This window comes from Schistocerca piceifrons, chromosome 6, assembly GCF_021461385.2.
Source record: "Schistocerca piceifrons isolate TAMUIC-IGC-003096 chromosome 6, iqSchPice1.1, whole genome shotgun sequence".
Classification (NCBI taxonomy): Eukaryota; Metazoa; Arthropoda; class Insecta; order Orthoptera; family Acrididae; genus Schistocerca; species Schistocerca piceifrons.
In genome coordinates, this window is record NC_060143.1 from 128479975 (window position 1) to 128506737 (window position 26763).

Here is a 26763-nt window from a genome sequence, read left to right on the forward strand (position 1 = left end):
ATGTCCACTACTAGGTGTGCGTAAACCTTTGATCAAATAGTGTATATCTAGAGAGACTCGGGCTCACACTGAAAGGTATCTGTATAGATTATGAACCGTATCATTGGAAATCATGAACTGTACCTACTAAAATTCCGTGAACAATATACGATTTTAATTTACCAGACGGAGGGACTGTGCGTTCTGTTCTCTGTCGCACAATAGATCTGTTCATAGGGAATGTATTTTATAAAACTGAAATTTTGTTTAGCAAGTAATTAAATAAATAGGCCTGCATGAATTGCACAAGGGTCAAACGCTGTAGAATCTATCCTATGAAACAGAGATTGGAATACGTGGAATAAAACATCAACATTAAAATTCAATTTAAACTAGATTTAATACTTATTTTACGTAATCAGATTACAAAAGTACTACTCGTTTACATAAAATCATAATTACAGAATACCGATGAAATTGGTGAAACAAAAGTAGAAATAATATAATAAACTCAAACATACGCACATTCACTCTGGGAAACACGAATTCTAATTGAGACTAAGCAGAGTTCGCACTCCAACCTCCCACATTTCTAGTTCTGGTTGAACGAAGTAACTATTTGTAAAATCGAAGTTACAAAAAACTCTACGACTTCCCATTCCGAATGAAATATTCCGCTTGGTTAGAAAGAACTGAAGTCAGAAAATAAGTGGATTAAAATTTCGACCAGGCTGAAACTTAAACAGACTCAGTTACCATACTCACTACTGCAAACGAGCTGCCACGAACAACTCCTCTCTTCAAAATCCCAGATCAGAGTATGCAGCAGCCTGAGCTAATCGGGATCCCGACATACAGGTAGCGGAAGTTGTCAGAAAACACCCTTACCGCACCTTGCCAACTTAAGGACAATAGCGCTTCGACTAGAAAAGAATGAAATCTCTTTGCCACTCTTCAAGTGTACACAAGTAATGGATTAACTGCCACAGTAGAAGACAAGAAGTTCACCCGCCACCAGACGTTATGAAAATTCAACATACGTACGCATTCACTCACTTTGTCATTCATAGGTGGTATGAATGGGAAACAAGAGTGGTAGTACAACATAAATACATTGTAATTAATTGTGGGGAAGATATAGGAAGCACAGATGCGCAATAAATCACTACATGGATATAAAATAAACGTAGAATAAAGATGAATTCAGCGAATGTATAAAACTGTGGATGATTGGAGCGCGCTCAGCTGCCTATTATTTCTCCTGGCATGTTTACTGAATGTAACGGAAGCATAAGGTGCTAATGGACATGTGAAACGACGTTAAATTTTATTTAAACACTAGCTTAGCGCCCGCTGCTTCGATCACGTGGACTGTATGGCCTGCAGCGATTTTTTAAATTTTTATTTAACTGAATTTTCATGTTGTTCACGAACTGCAACACCTCTAAATTGTTCTCGCTAATTAAGGTCATGTAAGCATGACCTTTTCCGAATGTTCTTCTGACCAAAAAGAGATTGTGGTAGCTGGAGTCCGAAATTTTTTAATCACGCTTTTTGCGTTCTTGTCGAAACATTTCCATCACAACTTTTATCCCCTAACAAATATTTCTTTATATCTAACCGAGATGTGAAATACCAGTTTTCATAAATTTAGCTTTAAATTTTTTTAATGTAATGAAACATTTTCTTCAAAATATCATCCCCTATTCCACTCCCTTACGGTTTGCATTTCCACTGACATAGAAACACGGATTTCTAAATTTCTAGCCTAGAAGTGAAATACCAATTCTCATAGATGTAGTTTTAAAAATGCCTTAGTACTTCTTTAGTAATAATTTACTTTCAAAAGAACCCTTAGTGGTTAAATTTCCAAAAATTCTGAAACACTACATGTATTCCTGACAGAAACCAAATAACAGTTTTCGTAGTTCTAGCTTCAAAATCGCCTTAATAGCAATATACTTTCAATAAGCCTTTCATCCCCTATTTCACCACCTTAGCAGTGGAATTTCGGACAATCCCTACTTAAATGATGTTTATACGAGTATTACAAGATCCACACCCTCGCCGAACTGCAAGTTTTTATCCTTAGCCGTTTGGGCTGGGAAACGATGAATCAGTGATTCAGTCCGTCTCGACCCATTAGGGGTTGAATTTCCAAAAACAATGAAACATATTTTTTCATCTCTAACCGAGACGCCAAACACCAATTTTCATAGATTTAGCTTCAAAAATGCTTGCACAATGAAATATTTCCAAAAAAACTTTCATTCCCTGTTTCACCCCCATAGGGGTTGAATCTCCAAAAACAGTGAAACACCTGTAATATTTTTTATTTCTAACTGAGAAGCCAAATTTAAACGTTCATAGATTTAGCTTTAAAAATGCTTTCATAATGAACCATTTTCATAAAACATCTCATCCCCTATTTCACTCCCTCAGGGGCTCAGTTCCAAATGCATTTAAACATTTTTTTTATTTCTAACCAAGAATACAATTATCAGTGTCCATGATGTAGCTTTTAATAATTTAGTAGTTCTTTAATACTGATACATTCTCAAAAAAAACCTTTCACCCGCTGTTTCACCCCTATAGGGTTAAATTTCCAAAAATGCTGGAACGTGTACATACTACTTTATTTCTGACCAAGAAACCAAATACCAATTTTCGTAGGTCTAGCTTCAAAATTGCCTTAATAGCGATAACGTTCGGAAAAAAAAACGATCTCCTATTTCAGTCCCTTAGGGTTAGGATTCCGAAAAATACCTTCTTAAGTGACGCCTACAGTATAAGATTCTCACATTTTAAGTTCCTATCCTTAGCAATTTGGGCTGGGCGATGATAGTGAGTCAGTCAGTCAAGCCACTGCCTTTTATATATAAAGTTTATGAAGGGGCTAATATGGATACCCATCTGTTGGAGGTTTACCAACAATCGTTCTTTCAGTGAACCAGTGGCGACTCGAACGAGAAAGAGGGTATAAGGGGGTAGTGATAGAGGTTACACTTCGCAAGGCTGCTTGAGGATATAGGTCTAGACGTAGACAGTACAAGTGTAGGTGGTATGCTCTTTCCTTTCGCTGACTTCCACAGTCTAATATAGGGAAACGCGCAGTTTAATGTGGACTGCGCTTCACGACGGCGCACGCCATTTTCCACGTTAACCAACTACAGCAGGGGTGAATAGAGTAACAAGTACATGATATAAATCCTAGGACTAATCAGGAATTGCACCTGAGTGTCTCGAATTCGTAGTCAGGGACTTTACCGCTGAACTACCTCCTTAATCTCACCAAAATCCAAACTAATGGACCATTTGAGTGGTCGTATGGAAGCTGTTGGACGTCGACTGGGACAGTGAGTGTGATTCTTCATTATGAATATGTTTGCACTCTACAGCGGGAGGTGTGCTGATCTGAAATTTCCTGGCGGATCAAAACTGTTGCCAGACTCGAAACTGGAACCTTTGACTTTCGCGTACAACGGCTCTACCAACTGAGCTACCCAACCACGAGTCACGACAGGCTGCTTTTAGTCGTTCTTGGATATCTCGATCGGTTGAGCACTTACCCGCGAAACGCTGAAGCCAAATGTTCGAGTTCCCTGTCTGGAATTCAGTTGTGATCCCTATATATATTCCCCTTTTTTTTACTCTTTATACCTATATAAATACTGTTCCTTTGTTATAAAAATGTATCTACCTTCTGTCAAGTAAATGTTGAAATGATATTATTTAACAAGCTGATCATTCTGTTTGCTTGTAATAAGATTCCATACTCTGGTTTGGAATAGTTTAAAACAGTTTACTTAGAGATGGTGGTTTGATAGATGTTCAAAGTCGATACCAAAAAACCTCGTGCAAGCAAGTGTTTACGATGCCGCGCACAATAACAGCTCGTGGGAAACGAAGGCTTCCTGGAAATGGCCCGTTAGCTCTCACCTGATGTCTTGGTAGGCCCATCTGAATACCGAAACACATGTCTCTGGAGAACAAAAAATGGTTCAAATGTCTCTAAGCAGTATGGGACTTAACATCTGAGGTCATCAGTCCCCTAGACGTAGAACTACTTAAACCTAACTAACCTAAGGACATCACACACATCCATGCCCGAGGCAGGATTCGAACTTGCGACCATAGCAGCAGCGCGGTTCCGGACTGAAGCGTCTATAAACGCTCAGCCACAGCGGCCGGCTCTGGAGAACAAACGCGTTGAATAAAAGCACTAAAGGCGTCGCAGCAAAATTGCAATTCGAAAGGCACCTAGTCGTCCTAGGAGTATTTCTCCCAAGGACGAACAGATAAACACGGAAATTTCCGATGGCAACATATTTCTGCAGGAATGCTAGGTACAGATTGCTGGTTAAAACCCGAAGTTGACAGTACTCACACTCGTATTTTTAGGTAAAATTTAAGTGTATCGAAAGAATAGGCTAATGGGAAATTGAGGTGATGCACTTGTCGCAGTAGACAAGAAACTCAAATCCATCGAGACAGAAATTGGAGCTGCATGCGAGATTTGGGTAAGGCTTAGTATCAAGAGTGGCCATAAAATTATAATAGGTGTTGAATCCTGCCTTGACGCCAAATATGTGGGGTCTAGGAAACCTGCGTTCTCGGATCGCTAGACAACATTCAAACAAATCGTATTAATGAGTTTTATTACGAAATGAATCATGACAATGCTTAAGTTAGACAATAACAAAAATGTCGCAAGCAAAGGGCGACATGCAAATAAGAAATCTCTTCAGTATATACAAATTTCTGAGTCGCTGGTCTTGAACTGCCTAATCTTGATGCTGCTGTAGATGTGGACAGCGACCATTCGGGAGCGGCACTTATGTCCTCTTCACATAGAGGTCACTGCTGTCGCGTTGTCGTTCTCGAGAGGGGTCGGTCAGCGTGCAATTGGCTGACGCCTTCTTCACAGCCCTCTCTGCTCTCTCTCGTTTCCGACCGGCGTTCCGGCGCTTGACTTCACCGGAACAGTAGGATCCCTCTATCGACAACCAGACTCATCCCCTGGTGAAATCGAAAAGTTAACAAAACCTCGATTCGCTTGTACCAAGTTCCCAAACCATACTGTAATCATTGGAGAAGGCTTTAATCATCCAACAATCAACTAGGAAAATTACAGTTTTCGAAACAAATTTGCTGAATGCGAATATCTTGGCAATATTCGATATTTGTATTAATATCAGCACTATATATGAAGTCTTCACGGGTTGTCAGCAACGTATCGATGGAATGCGTCTCCATCTTCGTCTGAAGATGATGGAGACGCATTCCATCGAAACGTTGCTACGAGACGACGACGCTACTCGGCTGACAACCCGTGAAGACTTCATATATGAATTAGCCGAGAAAGCCTGCACTCACATATAATATCAGCACTCTCTGCCCATTTCAGTCCTGTTCTGTTCCCACTGTACGCTGATATTCGTAATAACGTTCTTTCATTGCTAAACGTTGTTCTTCATTGACGACTGTGCTTTCGGATTGGGACTTCATTCTGGCTGCGACGGGACGATACATATATGATGGTCTATCGATCCTCATCTGTTGTCTATAGAAAGGTTACAGAGACAGCATCGACGATTGGTCAGAGACTGATAAACGCAACTGAAGGTAAATAAATGTAACGTATTACACATAAACAGGTGAAAGTAAACATAGTTGTCGATAAACCAGTGGGAACAGTAACTGTTGTGTCTAGGAATCCTGCCTACTCGGTCGGCGGCGGTGGCCGAGCGGTTCTAGGCGCTTCAGTCCGGAACCACGCGACTGCTATGGTCGCAGGTTCGAATCCTGCCTCGGGCATGGATGTGTGTGATGTCCTTAGGTTAGTTAGGTTTAAGTAATTCTAAGTTCTAGGGGACGAATGACCTCAGATGTTAAGTCCCATAGTGCTCGGAGCCATTTACTCGGTTCGCTAGACAAACAAATAAACAACTCGTATTAAGGAGTTTTATTTCGATAAGACAAGATACAATACTTAACTTTGACAATTACACCGATGTGTGGCAAGCAAAGGGCTGATCTCTAACTGACAAAAGTCGGTCCTGAATGGCTATAAGTCGCTATCGTTGACGCTGCTATCCAAGTGGGCTGCCACCAGTCGGGCCCAGTGCTTATGTCCTCTTCACACAGGGGCTGCTGCTGTCGCGTTGTCTTCCTGGAAGGGAGGTCGGTCAGCATGCAATTGACTGACTTCTTTTCACAGCTTTCTCTTTCCTGTCGTTCCTGACTGGCGTGCTAACGATTGTCTTTACGCCGTAACAGTAACAATTGTAAAATCCGTAGCAGTAACCATCCGAGGTGACCTACGGTGGAAAGGTCAAATGGTTCAAATGGCTCTGAGCACTATGCGACTTGACTTCTGAGGTCATCAGTCGCCTAAAACTTAGAACTAATTGAACCTAACTAACCTAAGGACATCACACACATCCATGCGCGAGGCAGGATTCGAACCTGCGACCATAGCGGCCGCTCAGCTCCAGACTGTAGCGCCTAGAACCGCAGGGCCACTCCGGCCGGCGGAAAGGTCACATAAAACCACATTCACGTTCAGAAAAACAGAACACCTTGAACGACTAGAGATAGGATGTTCATATTCCTGTGACAGGTACTTTAGTATGTTCTGCAGAAATGATTAGTATTTCAGTCACCTCGGTTCAGCATGTGTCCTGTTGCCTAGTAGCCACAGCGCCCGACATGAGTGATAGCATCGACCATCCAGAGCAGCCTCAAATGGAATGACCATATAAAACAGATAGTGGGAAAAGCAGATGCAAGACTCTGATTCATCGGAAGAAACTTAAGGAAATGTAAATCATCCACGAAAGAAGAGGCTTATAAGGCCCTTGTTCGCCCGATTCTTGAGTATTGTTCATCTGTCTGAGATCCCTATCGGATAGGGCTGATAGAGGAGACAGAGAAGATCCAACGAAGAGCGGTGCGTTTCGTCACCGGATCGTTTAGCTGGCGAGCGAGCGTTACGGAGATGCTAAACAAACTCCACTGGCAGACGTTACATGAGAGACGTTGTGCTTCACGAAGAGATTTACTATCGAAATTTCGGGACACGACTTTTCAGGTGGAGTCAAACAACATATTACTTCCACCCACATACATCTCGCGTATTGGCCACGAGGAGAAAATTCGAGAAATTAGAGCCAATACAGAGGCTTAACGGCAATCATTCTTTCCACGCACTATTCGCGAGTAGAACAGACTTGGAGGGATCAAAATCCGAAAACACCCTCCGCCACACACCATTAGGTAGCTTGCGGAGTATGATTTAGATGTGCACTACTCGCCATTAAAATTGCTTCACCACGAAGATGACGTGCTACAGACGCAAAATTTAACCGACAGGAAGAAGATGCTGTGATATGCAAATGATTAGCTTTTCAGAGCATTCACATAAGGTTGGCGACGGTGGCGACACCTACAACGTGCTAACATGAGGAAAGTTTCCAACCGATTTCTCATACACAAACCGCAGTTGACTGGCGTTGCCTGGTGAAACGTTGTTGTGATGCCTCGTATATGGAGGAGAACTGCGTACCATCACGTTTCCGACTTCGATAAAGGTCGGATTGTAGCCTATCGCGATTGCGGTTTATCGTATCGCGACATTGCTGATCGCGTTGGTCGAGATCCAATGACTGTTACCAGAATATGGAATCGGTGGGTTCAGGAGGGTAATACGGAACGCCGTGCTGGATCCCAACGGCCCCGTATCAGTAGCAGTCGAGATAACAGGCATCTTATCTGCATGGCTGTAACGGATCGTGCAGCCACGTCTCGACCCCTGAGTCAACAGATGGGGACGTTTGCAAGACAACAACCATCTGCATGAACAGTTCGACGACGTTTGCAGCAGCATGGACTATCAGCTCGGAGACCCCGGCCGCGGTTACCCTTGGCGCTGCATCACAGACAGGAGCACCTGCGATGGTGTACTCAACGACGAACCTGGGTGCACGAATGGCAAAACGTTATTTTTTTCGGATTAATCCAAGTTCTGTTTACGGCATCATGATGGTCGCATCCGTGTTTGGCGACATCGCGGTGAACCCACATTGGAAGCGTGTATTCGTCATCACCATACTGGCGTATCACCCGGCGTGGTGGTATGGGGTGCCTCTTGACCGCATTGACGGCACTTTGAATAGTGGACGTTACATTTGAGATGTGTTACTGCCCGTGGCTCTACCCTTCATTCGATCCCTGCGAAACCCTACACTTCAGCAGGATATTGCACAACCGCATGTTGCAGGTCCTGTACGGGCCTTACTGGACACAGAAAATGTTCGACTGCTGCCCTGGCCAGCGTATTCTCCAGATCTCTCACCAACTTAAAACGTCTGGTCAATGGTGGCCGAGCAACTGGCTCGTCACAATATGCCAGTCACTACGCTTGATGAACTGTGGTATCGTGTTGAAGCTTCATGGGCAGCTGTACCTGTACACGCCATCCAAGCTCTGTCTGACTCAATGCCCAAGCGTATTAAGGTCGTTATTACGGTCAGAGGTGGTTGTTCTGGGTACTGATTTCTCAGGATCTATGCACTCAAATTGCGTGTAAATGTAATCACATGTCAGTTCTAGTATAATATATTTGTCCTATGAATACCCTTTCATCGTCTGCATTTCTTCTTGGTGTAGTAATTTTAATGGCCAGTAGTGTAAATGTATAAAGCGCGAATGGCGTCCTGTGGTATAGTCATCGATGCTGCATTCACCTGGTCCCAAAGTTCATGTGTGGTGGTATGCACTGGGTCACAGCGCTGCAACCGTCGTTTCACCATATCCCACACATTTTCGCTTGGCGACAAGTTTGGTGATCTAGCGGGCCAGGGCAAAAGGCTGACAGCCTGCGACATCAAGAAGGCACGCGTTTGTGCAGCAACGTGTGGTCGTGCGTTGTCTAGCTGAAAAATGGCGTCTGGGACGTTGGGCAGAAATGGAATGGCTACAGATCGCAGGATGTCATTCACGTAGGTCACACTGGTCATAGTGCCCTGGACACGCACCACCTGTGATTTGTGGTTGTACCCAAAAGCACCCCACAATATAAGGCCTCGAGGTGGCGCTGTATGTCTCGTGCGAATGCAGTCACTGTGACGTCGCTCCCCCTTTCTGCGGCAGACCAAAATGCAGTCATCATTTTCAAACAAATAGAATCTGGATTCGTCCAAAAACACTATCTGATACCATTCCTGTCCCCAGCGACGTGGTTCCATACGCCACTGCGTGTAGTATGCATTCGTCGAAAGTAAGCGGATAAGTGGACGACGCCCATGTAACCCAATCCGTAATAAACGCCACCATGATAGTGTACGATGTGTTCCACTGTCACACTGTTGCGGCAGAGCCGAGGGAGGCGCAGATCTGTCTTGCAATGCTATTCGGATGAGCTGCCAATCTTCTCGGGGGGTGGTCTGGTTGGTGCGACCTGAACCATCTCGTCGTGTTCTACGGCCTTCCGTGAACCATTCTGTATAGACCCGTCGCACTGGCAAAAAACTTCTTCCCACACGAGCAGCAATTTCCCGGATGGGTGCATCACATTCCTTCATGCCAATAATGCGCCATCTTTCCAATTCACTGATTTGTCGGTATGGTTCGTGCATACGTCTGCGAGGCATCCTGCACGTCTGCTCAAGTCACACTGATCCATCACATTCGGTTTATAGCGACAACGAAAGCAGCAGGCACATTTTACCGGTAGGTGGTGTTGCGGCACGATATCGATGTCGACCTTGAACCCGCTGGCCGACATGGTTCAAATGCTAATCATTTCTGCAGAACATACTATTGTACATGTCTTGTGAATATAAAAGTCCTATTTCTAGGCGTTCAAACTGTTCTGTTTTTTTTTCTGAATATGAGTGTAATTGCAGTAAAAGCAGACTGACACTGATGGGAAAACTCTTGCGCAAACTCAGTTACACTTTCAAAGAAGTGGCTTGCGAAATACTCGTGCGACCCAATTTTGTGTATTGCTCATCAGTATGGACCCTTATCTCTTGAGTTAATAGAAGGCACGGAGAAGATTCAGCGAAGTGTGTCGCATTACGTCACGGGATCGTTTAGTGGACGCGAGAGCGTGACGGAGATGGATATCAAACCGCGGTGAATGGCTCTGCGTTGTGCGTCACGAAGAAATTCTTCTTCTTCTTCTCTAGCGTATATGTCTTATGACAAGTTTTAACTGGAGACTCTCCATTGTCTCCTGTTCTGAGCATCGTCCTTCATCCGCTTGCAAGTTCGTGTTCTTCTGTCATCCATTTCTCTTCCTGTATCTTCCTCTCATTCCTTCCACTTTTTCCTCTATGATACTTCGTTGCAGACAATTCCTTCGTAGCATATGTTGCGCCTGTCTCATACATCTTGCTCACCAGATGGTAGAGTTTTGTCAGGGCTGGCTCTCCCAAGGCCATCAGTAGTTGTAATAGAATGCTGTCTACTCCCGGGCCTTGTTTGGACTTACCTGTAGGTCTTTCAGTGCTCTGTCAAACTCTTCACGCAGTATCATATCTCCCATTTCATCTTTTTGCAATTTCTGATGTCCTATATCCTTGTAAAAAGAGATCTACGGATGAATAAAGCTACTACTACTACTACTACTACTACTGAAATCCGCAAATTAACAAGAAAGAGGGGAACGGCAGTGGTAACAGAAGTGTAGATGTAGATGAACGCAGAAATATTAGGATGTAAATGTTAGAACGTATTTGGCTTTAGAAAATGCACGTTAGTGCATGGTTCTAGAAGGAGATATAGAGATAAATTTAATTGATTTGCAAATGGCAGCTTGAGCACATTATGTTGAGAACAGTGAAGACTGACTTCAAATGTAGACATTTTTCTTTTTTTAATGTATATCCACTAGTGTACAACGTTCTTGTGAACGATCAGCTGCTTATGAGACAGAGGGTCTCGGGCTAATTGTCGGCACCACCGACGATTTTTATTGGCGGGATGAATCAGTCCCGCGAGAACAATTGAGGAGACATTTCAAGGAGAAGAACGCAGACATTAAAGTTTTGTGCTAAGCACATTCCTTCCCCATTGACGCTGCACGGTAGAGAACGACACATTGGTCGATGGGCAGTACGTAAACACGAGGTCTGATTGTGGAGTAACATTGTTGATTAAAGTATGATAGTAGAAAAAATGATGTTAGAAGGAAGCCAAGATCATGGAAGACATGTGACTCGACTGACTGTATTCGCTATTTTTTTTTTCGAAATGACTGTGTGGGTAATTAAGATTAAAGAAAAGGCAGTGAATGTTCAGATAAATGTCGAGAAAATAAACAGCATGAAATTCACAGATGATGTCGCGAGTAAAAGTGAATAAAAACAAAAATATTTGATTCTCAAAACAGGCCAGAATAGATCTGAAAAGTAAGGCGATGCAATTGGACAGTAACATAAAAAGACGTATCTTCTCTAAGGATAGTGAAACACAAAACAAGATTTCCGGATTATGTATTGAGGCATAGGAGTTTTTAGGAAAACATTACGAATTGGGATCTTACCACTAGGAAGAGGAGAAAGACTTTTGGAAGATTACATGGACGATGTGAAGGTAATATGGAAGGTAATGAAGGTAATGTAGTTACATTCAGACTAACGATATGATTCTATTATAAGGGACTGCCCTTAGCAAGAAATGCTGATAACATTATTGTGGGATACTTGCAGAGATTTATATGAATAAATTTAACTTATTGGCGTTGAACAGATGAGTTGGAAAAGAAAATCAACTTACTACTGACGCAGACGAAGCACCTAGACCGTTGACTTACAGATTAGTTTCACTGGGTTTGAGGAAGACGTCCTTCGCACGTTCAAAACACGTTAGTCACGGAACTTCACGTGCAGTGTTATTACGCCTTTTCGTGCAGTAGAATCACTAAACCTTGAAGGCTGTTATGTAAGTTACACACTAAACACTATTTGCCGCTCACTAGGGAGTAATGAGGGTCACAGAGAGATGACCTTCATTTGGAAATTAGTTTTTCCTTCTTACAGAGCACCCATTTTTGTGACCCATCGAGTGCAGTGCAAGAAACGAAAATATTCCTCTTAGTTAAGAGAAAAACGCTTAGCTACGTGCGACATCGAATAATGATTTGCTCGCTGGTGGTGATACGTACCGGCGATTATTTACTACAGCCCATCGCAAGATCTCTGACAGAAGTATCTGGAAACAGTACATCAGTATTGGTCTGCGTCCCTACCGCATTCATAGATCGGAGGAAACATTCATTTCCAATGATGTCCAGAAGATAAGTGTTCTGTAAAGAGGTACCGTGCGCAACCATTCAAAATTGTGGCTACGATTGAACCACAAATAAGAACTGTGCTATCCGTGTAGTAATGGAATACTGTCTGCTTGAAAAAAACTCACGGTCCACAAAGGATCAGCAGCACTGTAAGATGAACGGTGTCTGCTTTAATCAGTCATCTTCACAAAAAAATGGTTCAAATGGCTCTGAGCACTATGCGACTTAACTTCTGAGGTCATCAGTCGCCTAGAACTTAGAACTAATGAAACCTAACTAACCTAAGGACATCACACACATCCATGCCCGAGGCAGGATTCGAACTTGCGACAGTCATCCTTACATACGTTCCATTTATTTACATGTGGATCGCTGGAACGCAGTTTTGCTTTTGTTTTGGTAACACACTGATCGATTTCCACATTTTCTCTGCTATATCGCCTACAATTAGGCCTTTGTCTGTGGTCTTTCGAGCGAGTTTTTGGCTCTGCCAATGAATAATGAGGGTGTGGTCGCCTTGCTTGGTGAGGCCAGTTTTCGAAACGAGGAAGTGCCAAGCAGTTGAATGTAGCAATCAGTTGAAGTGTGTTTGTTGCTGTGGTTGCGAGCAGGCAGACAGTATTAAGCAGGAAGTGGTCGCTAGAAGTTGTATGTGACAGTTCTCTGATGTACACTCCTGGAAATGGAAAAAAGAACACATTGACACCGGTGTGTCAGACCCACCATACTTGCTCCGGACACTGCGAGAGGGCTGTACAAGCAATGATCACACGCACGGCACAGCGGACACACCAGGAACCGCGGTGTTGGCCGTCGAATGGCGCTAGCTGCGCAGCATTTGTGCACCGCCGCCGTCAGTGTCAGCCAGTTTGCCGTGGCATACGGAGCTCCATCGCAGTCTTTAACACTGGTAGCATGCCGCGACAGCGTGGACGTGAACCGTATGTGCAGTTGACGGACTTTGAGCGAGGGCGTATAGTGGGCATGCGGGAGGCCGGGTGGACGTACCGCCGAATTGCTCAACACGTGGGGCGTGAGGTCTCCACAGTACATCGATGTTGTCGCCAGTGGTCGGCGGAAGGTGCACGTGCCCGTCGACCTGGGACCGGACCGCAGCGACGCACGGATGCACGCCAAGACCGTAGGATCCTACGCAGTGCCGTAGGGGACCGCACCGCCACTTCCCAGCAAATTAGGGACACTGTTGCTCCTGGGGTATCGGCGAGGACCATTCGCAACCGTCTCCATGAAGCTGGGATACGGTCCCGCACACCGTTAGGCCGTCTTCCGCTCACGCCCCAACATCGTGCAGCCCGCCTCCACTGGTGTCGCGACAGGCGTGAATGGAGGGACGAATGGTGACGTGTCGTCTTCAGCGATGAGAGTCGCTTCTGCCTTGGTGCCAATGATGGTCGTATGCGTTTTTGGCGCCGTGCAGGTGAGCGCCACAATCAGGACTGCATACGACCGAGGCACACAGGGCCAACACCCGGCATCATGGTGTGGGGAGCGATCTCCTACACTGGCCGTACACCACTGGTGATCGTCGAGGGGACACTGAATAATGCACGGTACATTCAAGCCGTCATCGAACCCATCGTTCTACCATTCCTAGACCGGCAAGGGAACTTGCTGTTCCAACAGGACAATGCACGTCCGCATGTATCCCGTGCCACCCAACGTGCTCTAGAAGGTGTAAGTCAACTACCCTGGCCAGCAAGATCTCCGGATCTGTCCCCCATTGAGCATGTTTGGGACTGGATGAAGCGTCGTCTCACGCTGTCTGCACGTCCAGCACGAACGCTGGTCCAACTGAGGCGCCAGGTGGAAATGGCATGGCAAGCCGTTCCACAGGACTACATCCAGCATCTCTACGATCGTCTCCATGGGAGAATAGCAGCCTGCATTGCTGCGAAAGGTGGATATACACTGTACTAGTGCCGACATTGTGCATGCTCTGTTGCCTGTGTCTATGTGCCTGTGGTTCTGTCAGTGTGATCATGTGATGTATCTGACCCCAGGAATGTGTCAATAAAGTTTCCCCTTCCTGGGACAATGAATTCACGGTGTTCTTATTTCAATTTCCAGGAGTGTATTTTGCTTTGGCACTGCTGTAGACAGAATGCGTGGGACCGGTATGGAACGGTAATGAGCTTCGCGACAGTAAGATGCACCGAAAAGGAGAGAGTGTGTTACACATGAGTGCAGAATTACTTAGTACACATAAGGTAATGTGTACTTTTTCTATATGACTTGGTGTGTTACATTAGAGCGGTGTAGCTGCTTAGGTGTTCTTGTCGAATATTTAGTAGACTGGCACTAACTGCTACGATCAATGTGTGGCGATTATGAATTGAATTTGACTGGTGGTCGTGTGTAACAAGTTAGTATTTCTTTCACCAAACCGATCTTGAACTTCTATTACAGTTTTCAATCGTGTGTTAAGGAACAGATCTTTATACGGCTACGTTGAGAGCAGCAGGTGTTTCTTCATTAATGAGTTAAACTGTGAAAGGCTTTTATAAATTCAGAAGTACATTAATAATTATAAAGTTAGTGCAAATCTCATATCTTTATTTCAAATTCGCACCTAATGTAAATTTCACTGAAGCAATAATTTTATTACGTAGTAGACGAGAAACAAACATGAGATATGGCCCAATAGCCACGTGGAAGTGTATACTACATGCTCTTGTACATCACTGAAAGCAGCTTTTTCAATCATAGAAACCATGTCTGCTCATAATAAAAGCTCACGAAAAACAACTTTTTGTATTAGTCAGTTATTTTCATGACAGATAAAGTAAGTCACTTCTGGAGCATTTTATTCATTTGCTTTGTGGCGTTGAGAAATTATAACGACGAAATACGACAACTTTATAAATGAAATCATAAATCTGAGTTTCTGTCTTGCTAATCTAGGAGATTAAATGAAACAAAATGTCCCGTTCTGCCATACAGGGCGTTTGTATTAACTTGAGACAACTAAACAACTCGGAAACGAAGCATCGTACGAAAAAAAAGGTTCTAGGTGAAAAGTTAATATCAGTAAAGGGGCCGACCGTTGTGGCCGAGCGGTTCTAGGCGCTTCAGACTGGAAGGGCGCGACCGCCACGGTTGCAGGTTCGAATCCTGCCTCGGGCGTGGATGTGTGTGATGTCCTTAGGTTAGGTTAGGTTTAAGTACTTCTAAGTTCTAGGGGACTGATGACCTCAAATGTTAAGTCCCATAGTGCTCAGAGCAGAGCCATTTCAGTAAAGGGGTCGTTTGTCTGTGCTACAACTGGCAACCCCCGAACCTGCGTGGGCGGGGTCAATTTCGTATATTCAGATGGTAATCCCCCTCCCCCGTCAATTTTATCGCATATACGGCCTACGCCAAAAAAATACGATTTACTCACACCATTGTTTCTCACTCGTGGTAGATGGCACTATAATCGACACATATCAAATGGACCTGTTCTTGCAACTAAGATATGATATCTTGCGAACCATGGATGAAGGGTATCAGATGGATGCCATATTCCTTGACTTCCGGAAAGCGTTTGACTCGGTGCCCCACTGCAGACTCCTAAGTAAGGTACTAGCATATGGGATTGGTTCCCAAATATGTGAGTGGCTCGAAGACTTCTTAAGTAATAGAACCCAGTACGTTGTCCTCGATGATGAGTGCTCATCGGAGGTGAGGGTATCATCTGGAGTGCCCCAGTGAAGTGTGGTATGTCCGCTGTAGTTTTCTATCTACATAAATGATCTTTTGGATGGGGTGGGTAGCAATGTGCGGCTGTTTGCTGATGATGCTGTGGTGTACGGGAAGGTGTTGAGTGACTGTAGGAGGATACAAGATGACTTGGACAGGATTTGTGATTGGTGTATAGAATGGCAGCTAACTCTAAATATGGATAAATGTAAATTAATGCAGATGAATAGGAAAAAGAATTCCGTAATGTTTGAATACTCCATTAGTAGTGTAGCGCTTGACACAGTCACGTAGATTAAATATTTTGGCGTAACATTGCAGATCGATATGAAATGGTACAAGCATGTAATGGCAATTGTGGGGAAGGCGGATAGTCGTCTTCGGTTCATTGGTAGAATTTTGGGAAGATGTGGTTCATCTGTAAAGGAGACCCTTTATAAAACACTAATTCGACCTATTCTTGAGTACTACTCGAGCGTTTGGGATCCCTGTCAGGTCGGATTGAGGGAGGACATAGAAGCAATTCAGAGGCGGGCTGGTAGATTTGTTACTGGTAGATTTGATCATCACTCGAGTGTTACGGAAATGCTTCAGGAACTCGGGTGGGAGTCTCTAGAGGAAAGGAGGCGTTCTTTTCGTGAATCGCTGCTGAGGAAATTAAGAGAACCAGCATTTGAGGCTGATTGCAGTACAATTTTACTGCCGCCAACTTACATTTCGCGGAAAGACCACAAAGATAAGATAAGAGAGATTAGGGCTCGTACAGAGGCATATAGGCAGTCATTTTTCCCTCGTTCTGTTTGGGAGTGGAACAGGGAGAGAAGATGCTAGTTGTGGTACGAGGTACCCTCCGCAACGCACCGTATGGTGGATTGCGGAGTATATACGTAGATGCAGGTGTAGAAGAACAGACGGATTTGATCCTACATTTCATTTTACTACGTAAATGTAAATCTTTGCGTTCTAGCGATTGATATTGATGTTCAAACGTTACCTGAATGTTGCAAATGTGATTGTACGTACAAATAATATGGGCACACAGTAATATTTCTGAAAATAAGCTACTTGTGTAGTAAGGTAGTTTTCTGTTCCCTCGGAGTTGATTGTTGTGAGCCCCCAAACCATCGGAAAGGTTGATTTCGGGGGCCACGCTCGAACCCCGCCATTAGGGTGACTCATTTCGGTGTGTGTTTCCATCCAACCGCCGTAACTCTCCCGCCGGCTGCTAAGCGGCTACAGGTGGAATGCGAACCACAACCATGTCCATGAAGTGATACTGGCAGGCGCACATTCCGTGGACACTCACCGAAATCAAGCACCCTAGTGGTGAGAGGGAAGGGTACTCAAACCAAGCACTTAATGGTGACGGGCGAGGGGACTCAGCGACATCAAACTTCCCGATGGGAACAGAAAACTATTACATTCACCTCGTTGTTCCAGGAAATGCTAAAGGAGTTTCTAACCAGACAATGAAACTGTTAACCACATTGTACTGTACATTCAAATTTGCAGCACTAAAGTAAGTTTCCAGCATAAATATGAATCGTTAGACGACAAAGTTTACATTTGTGTCGTAAAATGAAATGTGGAATCAAATGATCTTAATTGCAAAAACATGGCTCTGAGCACTATGGCTCTGAGCACTATGGGACTTAACATCTGAGGTCATGAGTCCCCTAGAACTTAGAACTACTTAAACCTAACTAACCTAAGGACATCACACACATCCATGCCCGAGGCAGGAAATTGCAAAAACAGGCACACTTGATATTTGTTGATCATCGCGCCGTCTACCACTAATGAGAAAGAATGGCTTGAGTGAACGGTACGTATTTTTTGGCGTAGAACACAAATATGCAATAAAAATTGGGGGGCTCCCATTTGAAAATACAAACCTGACTCCCGCCTACGCAGGAGAGGTGGTTAGGGGGTGGCTATTTGTAGCACTGACAGATGTCCTTTACTAATGTTAACTGTTCATATGTAACTTGCCGCTGTCTAGCTGAAATATTGTGCAGTTTCCACGACACAATCCAAATTTCTTTTTCGTTCGCACGATGCGTCCTTTTAGAGATATTTAGTTGTCTCAAGTTAAAACAAACTCCATGTATAGGTATGGATGTCTACAGCACCACAAGTGACTCCATTTAGGTTAAACTGGGCATTGTTCATTTTTGAAAAGGTAATACATACGGGTCCACAGAAATTAACGGACATCCTACAAAGACAGTTCCCTGACTATGCTGTTGTCTACAGGAAGGTACTGTCTTTGGACGAGGATAAGGAGATGCAAAAAGTCTTAAATGAAGTTCCCACATGATATAACGAATGGCAGCAGTCTTTCAATGTGGATAAGTGCAGGATAACTCATATGAGAAAGAGAAAGCACTTGATAGCATCCAATTTCCAGTGATGATCACCTGGAGCACATCATGTGTATTAATATTTAGGAGAAATCTGAAATTGGAGGAAGACGTACATCAGTATTAGGGAGGGCGAACGGAGGAGCTAAATTGACTGGAAGGATTCTGGAAAAATGAAGAACATCTGCAAAGGAAGTCGAAGATAAACCACTTGTGGGACCAATTCCACTGTTCCAGCTTTGAGAGTACTTATCATATAGGCATGACCGCAGAGCATTAAACAAAATCAGAGGCGTGTTGCTAGGATCGTAACAGACCGGAATAACCAACGATAAGTTGTAAAATACTTGTGCTGGTTTGAGGATTTCCATCCATAATAACTGTTTCAAAGGTTCTCGGACGTTACGTTAGGTGGTGTTTGGAAGTTGCACAATATTGGCGAGCAACTACAACTCCCAACAGTCGCACCTGAGGATGACGTCTGGCTGTGTAGTTGAAATATTGTGCAGTTGCCGCGACACCATCCAACGCAAAGTCCGAGAACCTTTCAAGCTGTAGAGGATATGCTTGGGAAACTTAAATCTGAATCTTTGGAAGAGAGGAAATCCGGTTAAATTTAGAGAACCTAAATTCTAGCAAGACTGTGCCAACACTCTGCTGATACCGTCGTACATCGCGCTAAGTGATCTTGAGAATGTGATAGATTAGGGAGGCACACAGACAGTCATTTTCCATGCAGTCTAGACGTTAATGAAGTAGGACTGAAAATACTGGGAGCCTGCGTAATGCACTGTAGAGGGACTTGCGAAGTGTATACAGGGTGACACAAAAGTCCTTTAACATTTGAAATGCACTTATTCACAGATTAATCTAGGCAGAGGAGTAAAACTTTACACACATGCCTGAAATCACAAGTGATGCTGTTAAAACCAAAAACGAGTGCAAAAACTGAGCAACAGATGGCGCTGGACAACAACACGTCAGTGGTGCCGCATTAGACTCTTGTATAAAATGAGCTGTAGTATCAGTGAGAGTGAGACAGGCCTACAACCGCGGCATGTTGACTTTACCAGAAAAGACTGTGTTAGTAAAGCTTTACTATCGGAGTGGAGTATTCGCTACTGCAGCGTTACGATCCTATCGCCATGAGAAGAGTATTAAAACGGGTAAAGGTCTCACGACAAGTGTCGCCATGAACAAATTATAACGAAGCTCGAAGCCACGGTTTGTTTAGACGATCGGCCCCGTAGTGGGCGACCAGTCACAAGTGCTGCAGCTGCTCGGACAGTTCAGGAAGAAATGGAGACTTTAGCGGGTTCATTTCCATATGGTCAAGTCAGCGCTCTTAAAGTCGCACTACTGTTTGGACAGCACTAAGGAGAACCGTGCAACGCTGTTCGTACAAAATCTCGCTTCAGCACGAACTGTTAGCCATCGATTTTGTTACGCGGAGAGCTTTTTGGGGTGAGCACTTCAGAAAATGGAGAAAGATGCCAAATGGTTGTCTAACGCGTTGTGGGCCGAGGAAGTCCATTTTACACTCCGAGGGTCTGTCAGCACCCACAGAATTTGGACTACCAAAAATCCTAGAACTGTCGTGCAAACCCAACCGCATGACGAGAAAGCCAAGGCGTACTGCGGATTTACTACATTAATCGTGATGGTGTAACAACGCAATTACAGATAAAATACCTTCTGCGCAATACAAAATTTTTCGCCGTTGAATATCTGTTGATAACTTGTAATATCCTGCTATTTCTGAATCTGTAATCTTTATTACAGAAATTGTATTTAATACGTAATGGGTGTAATAGTGTATTTGTTTGTGAACGTACATAATAGCTTGTAATTATAAAGTAAATGTTGTAAATTGCTGGGTAATAGCCAAGAGAACTCTGTTTAAATGTATCCATAGCAACGACGAAATGGCAGCAGCTGTGCCGTTGTTTATCTTTGTGTATGGACGTCTCTGTCGCGTTGGGAGCAGAGAGGAGGAGAACAGCTTGAGTCATGAAAGCGTGCGGCAATGTTTGTTGGGCGCTCCTGCAGACGCGGTGTGCATCTACGATCGCGCCTGCGAGTATTGACAGCACGATAGGAGTGAACAGGCCGAGGTAGCTGCAATTCTAAGTATTGCCTGTTGCATAATTATCAAGTGACTCTGAGCACTATGGGACTTAACATCCATGGTCATCAGTCCCCTAGAACTTAGAACTACTTAAACCTAACTAACCTAAGGACATCACACAACACCCAGCCATCACGAGGCAGAGAAAATCCCTGACCCCGCCGGGAATCGAACCCGGGAACCCGGGCGTGGGAAGCGAGAACGCTACCGCACGACCACGAGCTGCGGGCGCATAATTATCCGTGGCTCTGGAGACGACTCGTGGTTCTCAACCAGCAGCAGCTGCAGCTCAGGATTGTCGTCGGTTACATTCTCCGACGTCTGCGTAGCTACAACATCGTAAGACTGTTAACTGATAGAGTATAACTAATATTGTACAGGCATTACCCAGTGGCATTTCTTAAAAAACTTTAATGACTAACTTTCTTGACTAATAACTTGCAATAATTAAAACTTGTAGGGCCCCTGTGTTGTCATTATCCTCAGACATTATTAGCACGCAGAGATCCTTTTCTTTCCATGCAATCACCGAGTGTCGTAAAATATGAAAATTACTTGCCATCAGCCAGACAATTTAACCAAAGGGTCACAAGTGTTTAATTTAGGGCGTGTAATGCGACATGTGCGGTTCAGCCCCTAGACGAGTTTGAGCCGAGACATTTCGACGAAGAGGAACCGCATGTGAGCCCGAACATCTTTGGGATGTTACCTCGCACGCCAGCAATCGCGGCAAGTTGACTTTACTAGCAAAGGCAGTATTAATGAAGCTTTACTGTCAGAACAGAGAATCCGCTACCTCTGCTTTGCAATCCTATCACCATAAGAGTATTAGAACGGGTAAAGGTTCCATGACAAGTGAAGCTGTGAACAAATGACCACGAAGTTCGAAGCCGTGGTTTCTTTAGACTATCGGCCCTGAAGTTGGCTACCAGACACATACTCTATTGCTGCTGGGACAGTTCAGGAAGAAATGGAGCCTTAGCAGGTTCATCTCCACATGATGAAATCAGCGCTCGTGAACACGCACATCGCACCGTCATTCCTCACACTAGTGTTTGGAGAGCACTATGGCGTACCCTCCAATTCTGTCCGTATAGCGTCATCTTGAATTGTTTGTCACCGATTTTGTGACGCAGAGAGCGTTTGCGGTTTGGGCACTTCAAAAAATCGGGAAAAATATCGATCGGTTATCTAACGTGTTGTGTACCGACAATGCCCATTTCACACATTGAGGGTATGTCAGTACCCACAACTGCAGAAATCGGGATAAGGAAAATCCTAGAACTGTAGTGGAAACCCCTTTGCAAGACCACAAAGTCAATGTGTGATATGGATTTACCACATCGGTAGTGATCAGACCTCCTTTCTTCAAGGAAATGTGGGTGCTGCTTCTCAACCTGTCTGCGTGACGATTGCGAGGCACGCCGATATGTTACAGAATCGCCTCATCCCTAGCCTAGCTGATGAACACCTGCAAGAAGATACGACTTTTGTGCTGGCTGGCGCTCCACCACATATTGCTACACACGTGTGAAAGATCTCCTGAACACATCTTTCGGTGAGGATCGCGTGCTGAGCCACCACTATCTCATGCTTGACTTCCCTGGTCCCCAGAACTCAATCCGGGTAGTTATTAGTTGTGTGATTACCTGAAGTCGCAAGTCTATACCGATCGTCCGACCTCATTAGGGATGCTGAAAGACAACAACCGTACAGCGCTGTTAACAACATTGTCCCTACACTACACTCATTGTTGATGAATGAGGCCGACATGTTGAGCATTTGTTCTAACGAGTACCTTTTTTTTCTAAATATCAATTGTTATGCTAATTGTTGGTTTTGTATCACACACTGAAGCGCCAAAGCAACTGGTATCAGCATGCGTTTTCAGATACAGAGATATGTAAACAGGCAGAATACGGTGCTGCGGTCGGCAACGCCTATGTAACACAAGAAGTGTCTGGCGCAGTTGTTATATCGGTTACTGCTGCTACAATGGAAGGTTAGCAAGATTTAAACGAGATTGAACGTGCTGATATAGTCGGCGCACGAGCGATGGGACACGGCATATCCGAGGTAGCGATGAAGTGGGGAATTTCCTGTACGTCCGTTTTACGACTGCAGTGTGAATATGAGGAAAACGGAAAACATAAAATCTCCGACATCACCGTGGCCGGAAAATGATCCTCCAAGAAAGGGACCGGCGACGACTGAAGAGAATTGTTCAACGTGACAGAACTGCAACCATTCCACAAATTTCTACAGATTTCAATACTGGACCATCAACAAATGTCAGTCTGAGAACCATTCGACGAAACATCATCTATATGGGCTTTCGAAGCCGAAGGCCCACTCGTGTACCCTTGATGACTCCACGATATGAAGCTTTACGCCTCGCCTGAGCCAGTCAACACCGACATTAGACACGCTGGAAACACGCTGCCTGGTCGAACGAGTCTCGTTTCAAATTGTATCGAGCGGATGGACGTGTACGGGTGTGAAAACAGCCTCATGAAACCATGGACCAAACGTGTCAGCAAGGGACTGTTCAAGCTGGTGGACGGTCTGTAATAGTGTGGGGCGTATGCAGTTGGAGTGATATGCGACCCCTCATACGTCTAGATACGACTCTGACAGGTGACAAGTACGTAAGCATCCTGTCTGATCACCCGCACCCGTTGATGTCCATTGTGCATTTCGACGGACTTGGGCAATTCCAGCAGGACAATGCAACACTCTATTCGTCCATAATTGCTACAGAGTGGCTCCAGGACCGCTCTTCTGAGTTTAAACACTTCCGCTAGCCGCAAAACTCCCCAGACATCAATATTACTGAGCATATCTAGGACGCGTTGCAACGTGCTGTTCAGAAGAGACCTCCACTCCTTCTCGTACGGATTTATGGACAGCCCTGCAGGATTCCTGGTGTCAATTCCCTCCAGCACTGCTTCAGACATCAGACGAGTCAATTCCACGTCGTGTTTTGGCACTTCTGCGTTCTCGCGGGAGCCCTACACGACATTAGGCAGGTGCAACAATTTCTTTAGCTCTTTGGTGTATGAAGCTCCATGTGTCAATTTGCGCACTTTTATTGGTTTCAATAAATCTCCATGTCACTTCAAGCATGTGTGTTAATTTTTACTGCTCAACTTACATTATTACGTCGAGTATTAAATTTTCAAGTGTTAACGGAATTTTTGGTCACCCTGTACACCGTTCGTCCAAATGTTTCGAGACTGATTTCATTCCCAGCGTATAAGCAACGTCAGCGCACTAGCCTTGGTGTCAGCTTGGAGTAACAACTGCAAGCAACAAAATGTGCAGTCGATCAGTCATTTGTGAGCTGACGGAGTTAAGTAGTGGGCGCGTGGCCGTTGTGTGTCAGTGTTGCTGCTACGCAAATCTTAACGGAGCAACGTCTCTAAATCAAGTGTTCAACAAATTCCCCAGAATGTTCCGAAGAAGTGAAAAGTGGGTGCAAAATTTGTCCAGTACACCTTGAGTCTCGAAGACACGGAGGACCCTTCGACCACTGCCGCGAGTGCGTCGAAATGAGAAGTGCAGAAAATTATTTCTGTAAAAAATGACAGCGTGTTACGACACCTGATATTATTACTTCGAACCTATCGCAAAACAATGTACAGAAATTCACATCAGGGTTCAACGCTTTGACGACGTAACCGACATTCAAGCCAATGGGGACGCGCGAGTCGAACAACATCCAAAAGAAGGATTTTTGTAACAGTTTCACATGGTTTTATGAACATTCTGTGCGTTCTGTTCAGCTGGAGGGAACCTGTTACTACCATCTTGAAGTCTACAGCGAAATGTCACGAAGTCGCCATTTGACAATATTTTTCATAGTAGATTACTGACTCAATGAATCATGTCAGACACATACACACTAGCGTTGTAAAATTAATTCAAGGCCATGGCAACGGTTCTCACACACAAGAAATCTTCACTGTGAGCCAGTATAATATCGACCAATAGCGGCTGCTCCATACCACAACTGATATCTGGCCTTTATCGCACTATGAAATATAACTATGCCCACAATGCAATCGCCTCCTGAGATGATATGTATGTAGGGTGTCTGATAACTCAGTCCCTACTGTTAAACAGTTATTTTTTTATTTATGAACCAATTTTCTTAGAGCTACTTTTGTTAGAAACAGCACTCCTTGCGGTTGTGTTTAACATCTTTTTTTCTTTTGTTTCAGTTGGAAAATGCCGCCTGTGCTGACTGTGGAAAAACGAACCAAAATAGCAGATCGTTATGAGGTCTGGGGATCTTTGGTGTGAGTACAAAGTAGGTGAGGGCTGAAGCAGGGATGCATGCAACACTGAATGCAGAAACTGTTAAAAATTGCCATTCCAAATCACCAACAACGGAGAGTGTCACCGATGCAGTAAGATCGGGAAGACCATCAACTAGAGAATGTTGACAGAGTTCATAAAATGTTCACGAGGAGCCCTAAGAAATCACTGCGTAAGGATCACGTGATAATGGTCTTTCACGTTACGCAGTTGCAATGATTCTTCAGGAAGATTTCACTTTCACGCCGTGAACTGCACATTATGTGCAACAGTTGTTACCTGATGACTCTGAGAGCACATTATGTGCAACAGTTGTATCCTGATGACTGACAGCAGAATGGAGTTTGGAGAAATTTCCTTGGGTTGGAATGATGATTGGCCTGAAGTTTTTGAGAATGTTCTGTGAACTGATGAGGCAGTTTTCCACAATGACGGATTTGTAAACAGGCATAACTGCCATTATTTGGCAGCCGAAAACCCACACTAATGTATGGAAAAAGCACAGGGACGTGCGGTACCGCGTCATCCGAAGTTGTTGGTCCTTTCAATCTGCGGAACACAATGAGTGGCGAAAGATACCTGGAAATGGATGTGTACGGCCAGTAATTTCACAATGGAACAAACCCAGCTTCACTTCATGAAGAACGGAGCACCTCCACATTTTGTAAATGGTGTCCGCGAATGGCTGCAGGTCGTCGGATTGGCGGACGTGGTGCACATGAATGGCCTACTTGCAGACCTGATTTAACGTCTTGGGCTCAGGAGGAGGTTTACAAGAGAAAACCCCCGGAACTTGGATCAATTGGAAAGAGTGGTCTCTGATCTGTTATCCAATACACCACGGAACTTGTTGCAGGTAGCATTACTGCGCATACCAGTTCGTTTAAAAAAATATGTAGAGAATGATGGAGCTTATGTGGAAGTTTAAAATGATGTTAAGCACAACCTCAAGGAGTGTTGTTTCTAACAAAAGTAGTTCTAAGAAAATTGTTCATAAATAAATCAATTAGAACTGTTCAAAAATACAGAGTGACTTACCAGACACCCTTTAGTATTAGGACAAACTGTGTTTTACAGACTCAGAGCAACTGTCCATCATTGTGTCTCCTGCTCAAGCTAGTGCGAAGCTGGGTCCCTGTGTTGTGCAACCAAAAATATCAAGACTGGAGCAGTAATGAATGAAGGCCTCTCGACAGTAAGTACTTAGGCCGCCGCCGCTGACCGGAGGGCCTCACTGACTCACTCACGCTACGACATTGCATAGCGACCAGATCGAGACAATCAGTGAGAATAATATTTGTAATAGCAAGGTTACCGATATTGTCTGCAAGAGGACTATTACGGATGAACTTGTACCACAACACATGGACTCTATTAAAGTTAAGTAGCAGCTATCTGTTCATGTAAATAAAGAACTGTGTTAGTCCACGTCTCTATTTGCCTGTTGTAGAAAGAGGATATCGGTCACCGATAATAACATACTCTCCCTTGCCTCCTACGGTACAAGACTCTACACTGGCGCCGAGGCTGGGATACTACAGTCGCGATGAGGACACTACACAACTCTGCTACGAAGGTAACCAAACATTAAGCATCAGCATGAGACAATCCATATCTAGATAGCAGCAGTGAAAATTGCAATGTATACAAAAAAGCTTTTGGGCACTCAGATCATTACGCCCAGATAATAAAGTTAATGGCGAGTTGTAAAATCCTATGAGACTGCACGTCTGGAAAAGGTACATTTCTAAGCCTAAAGTACATACTTTTTCATGCAAGAAATCGGGAATAGCATACAAAAATTTTACAAAATAACAAGTCAGGGGGCCTATATGAAATGAAAATTTCTGTTCTGAGGGTATTTATGGATAACATGCAAACTCCGTTAACGAACTGAACTGGTAGGGAGCTAGGACGTGGAAGTAGTAAGATGCTGAGCGCAAATGAAATAATCTTTACGGCTAATTACTTAT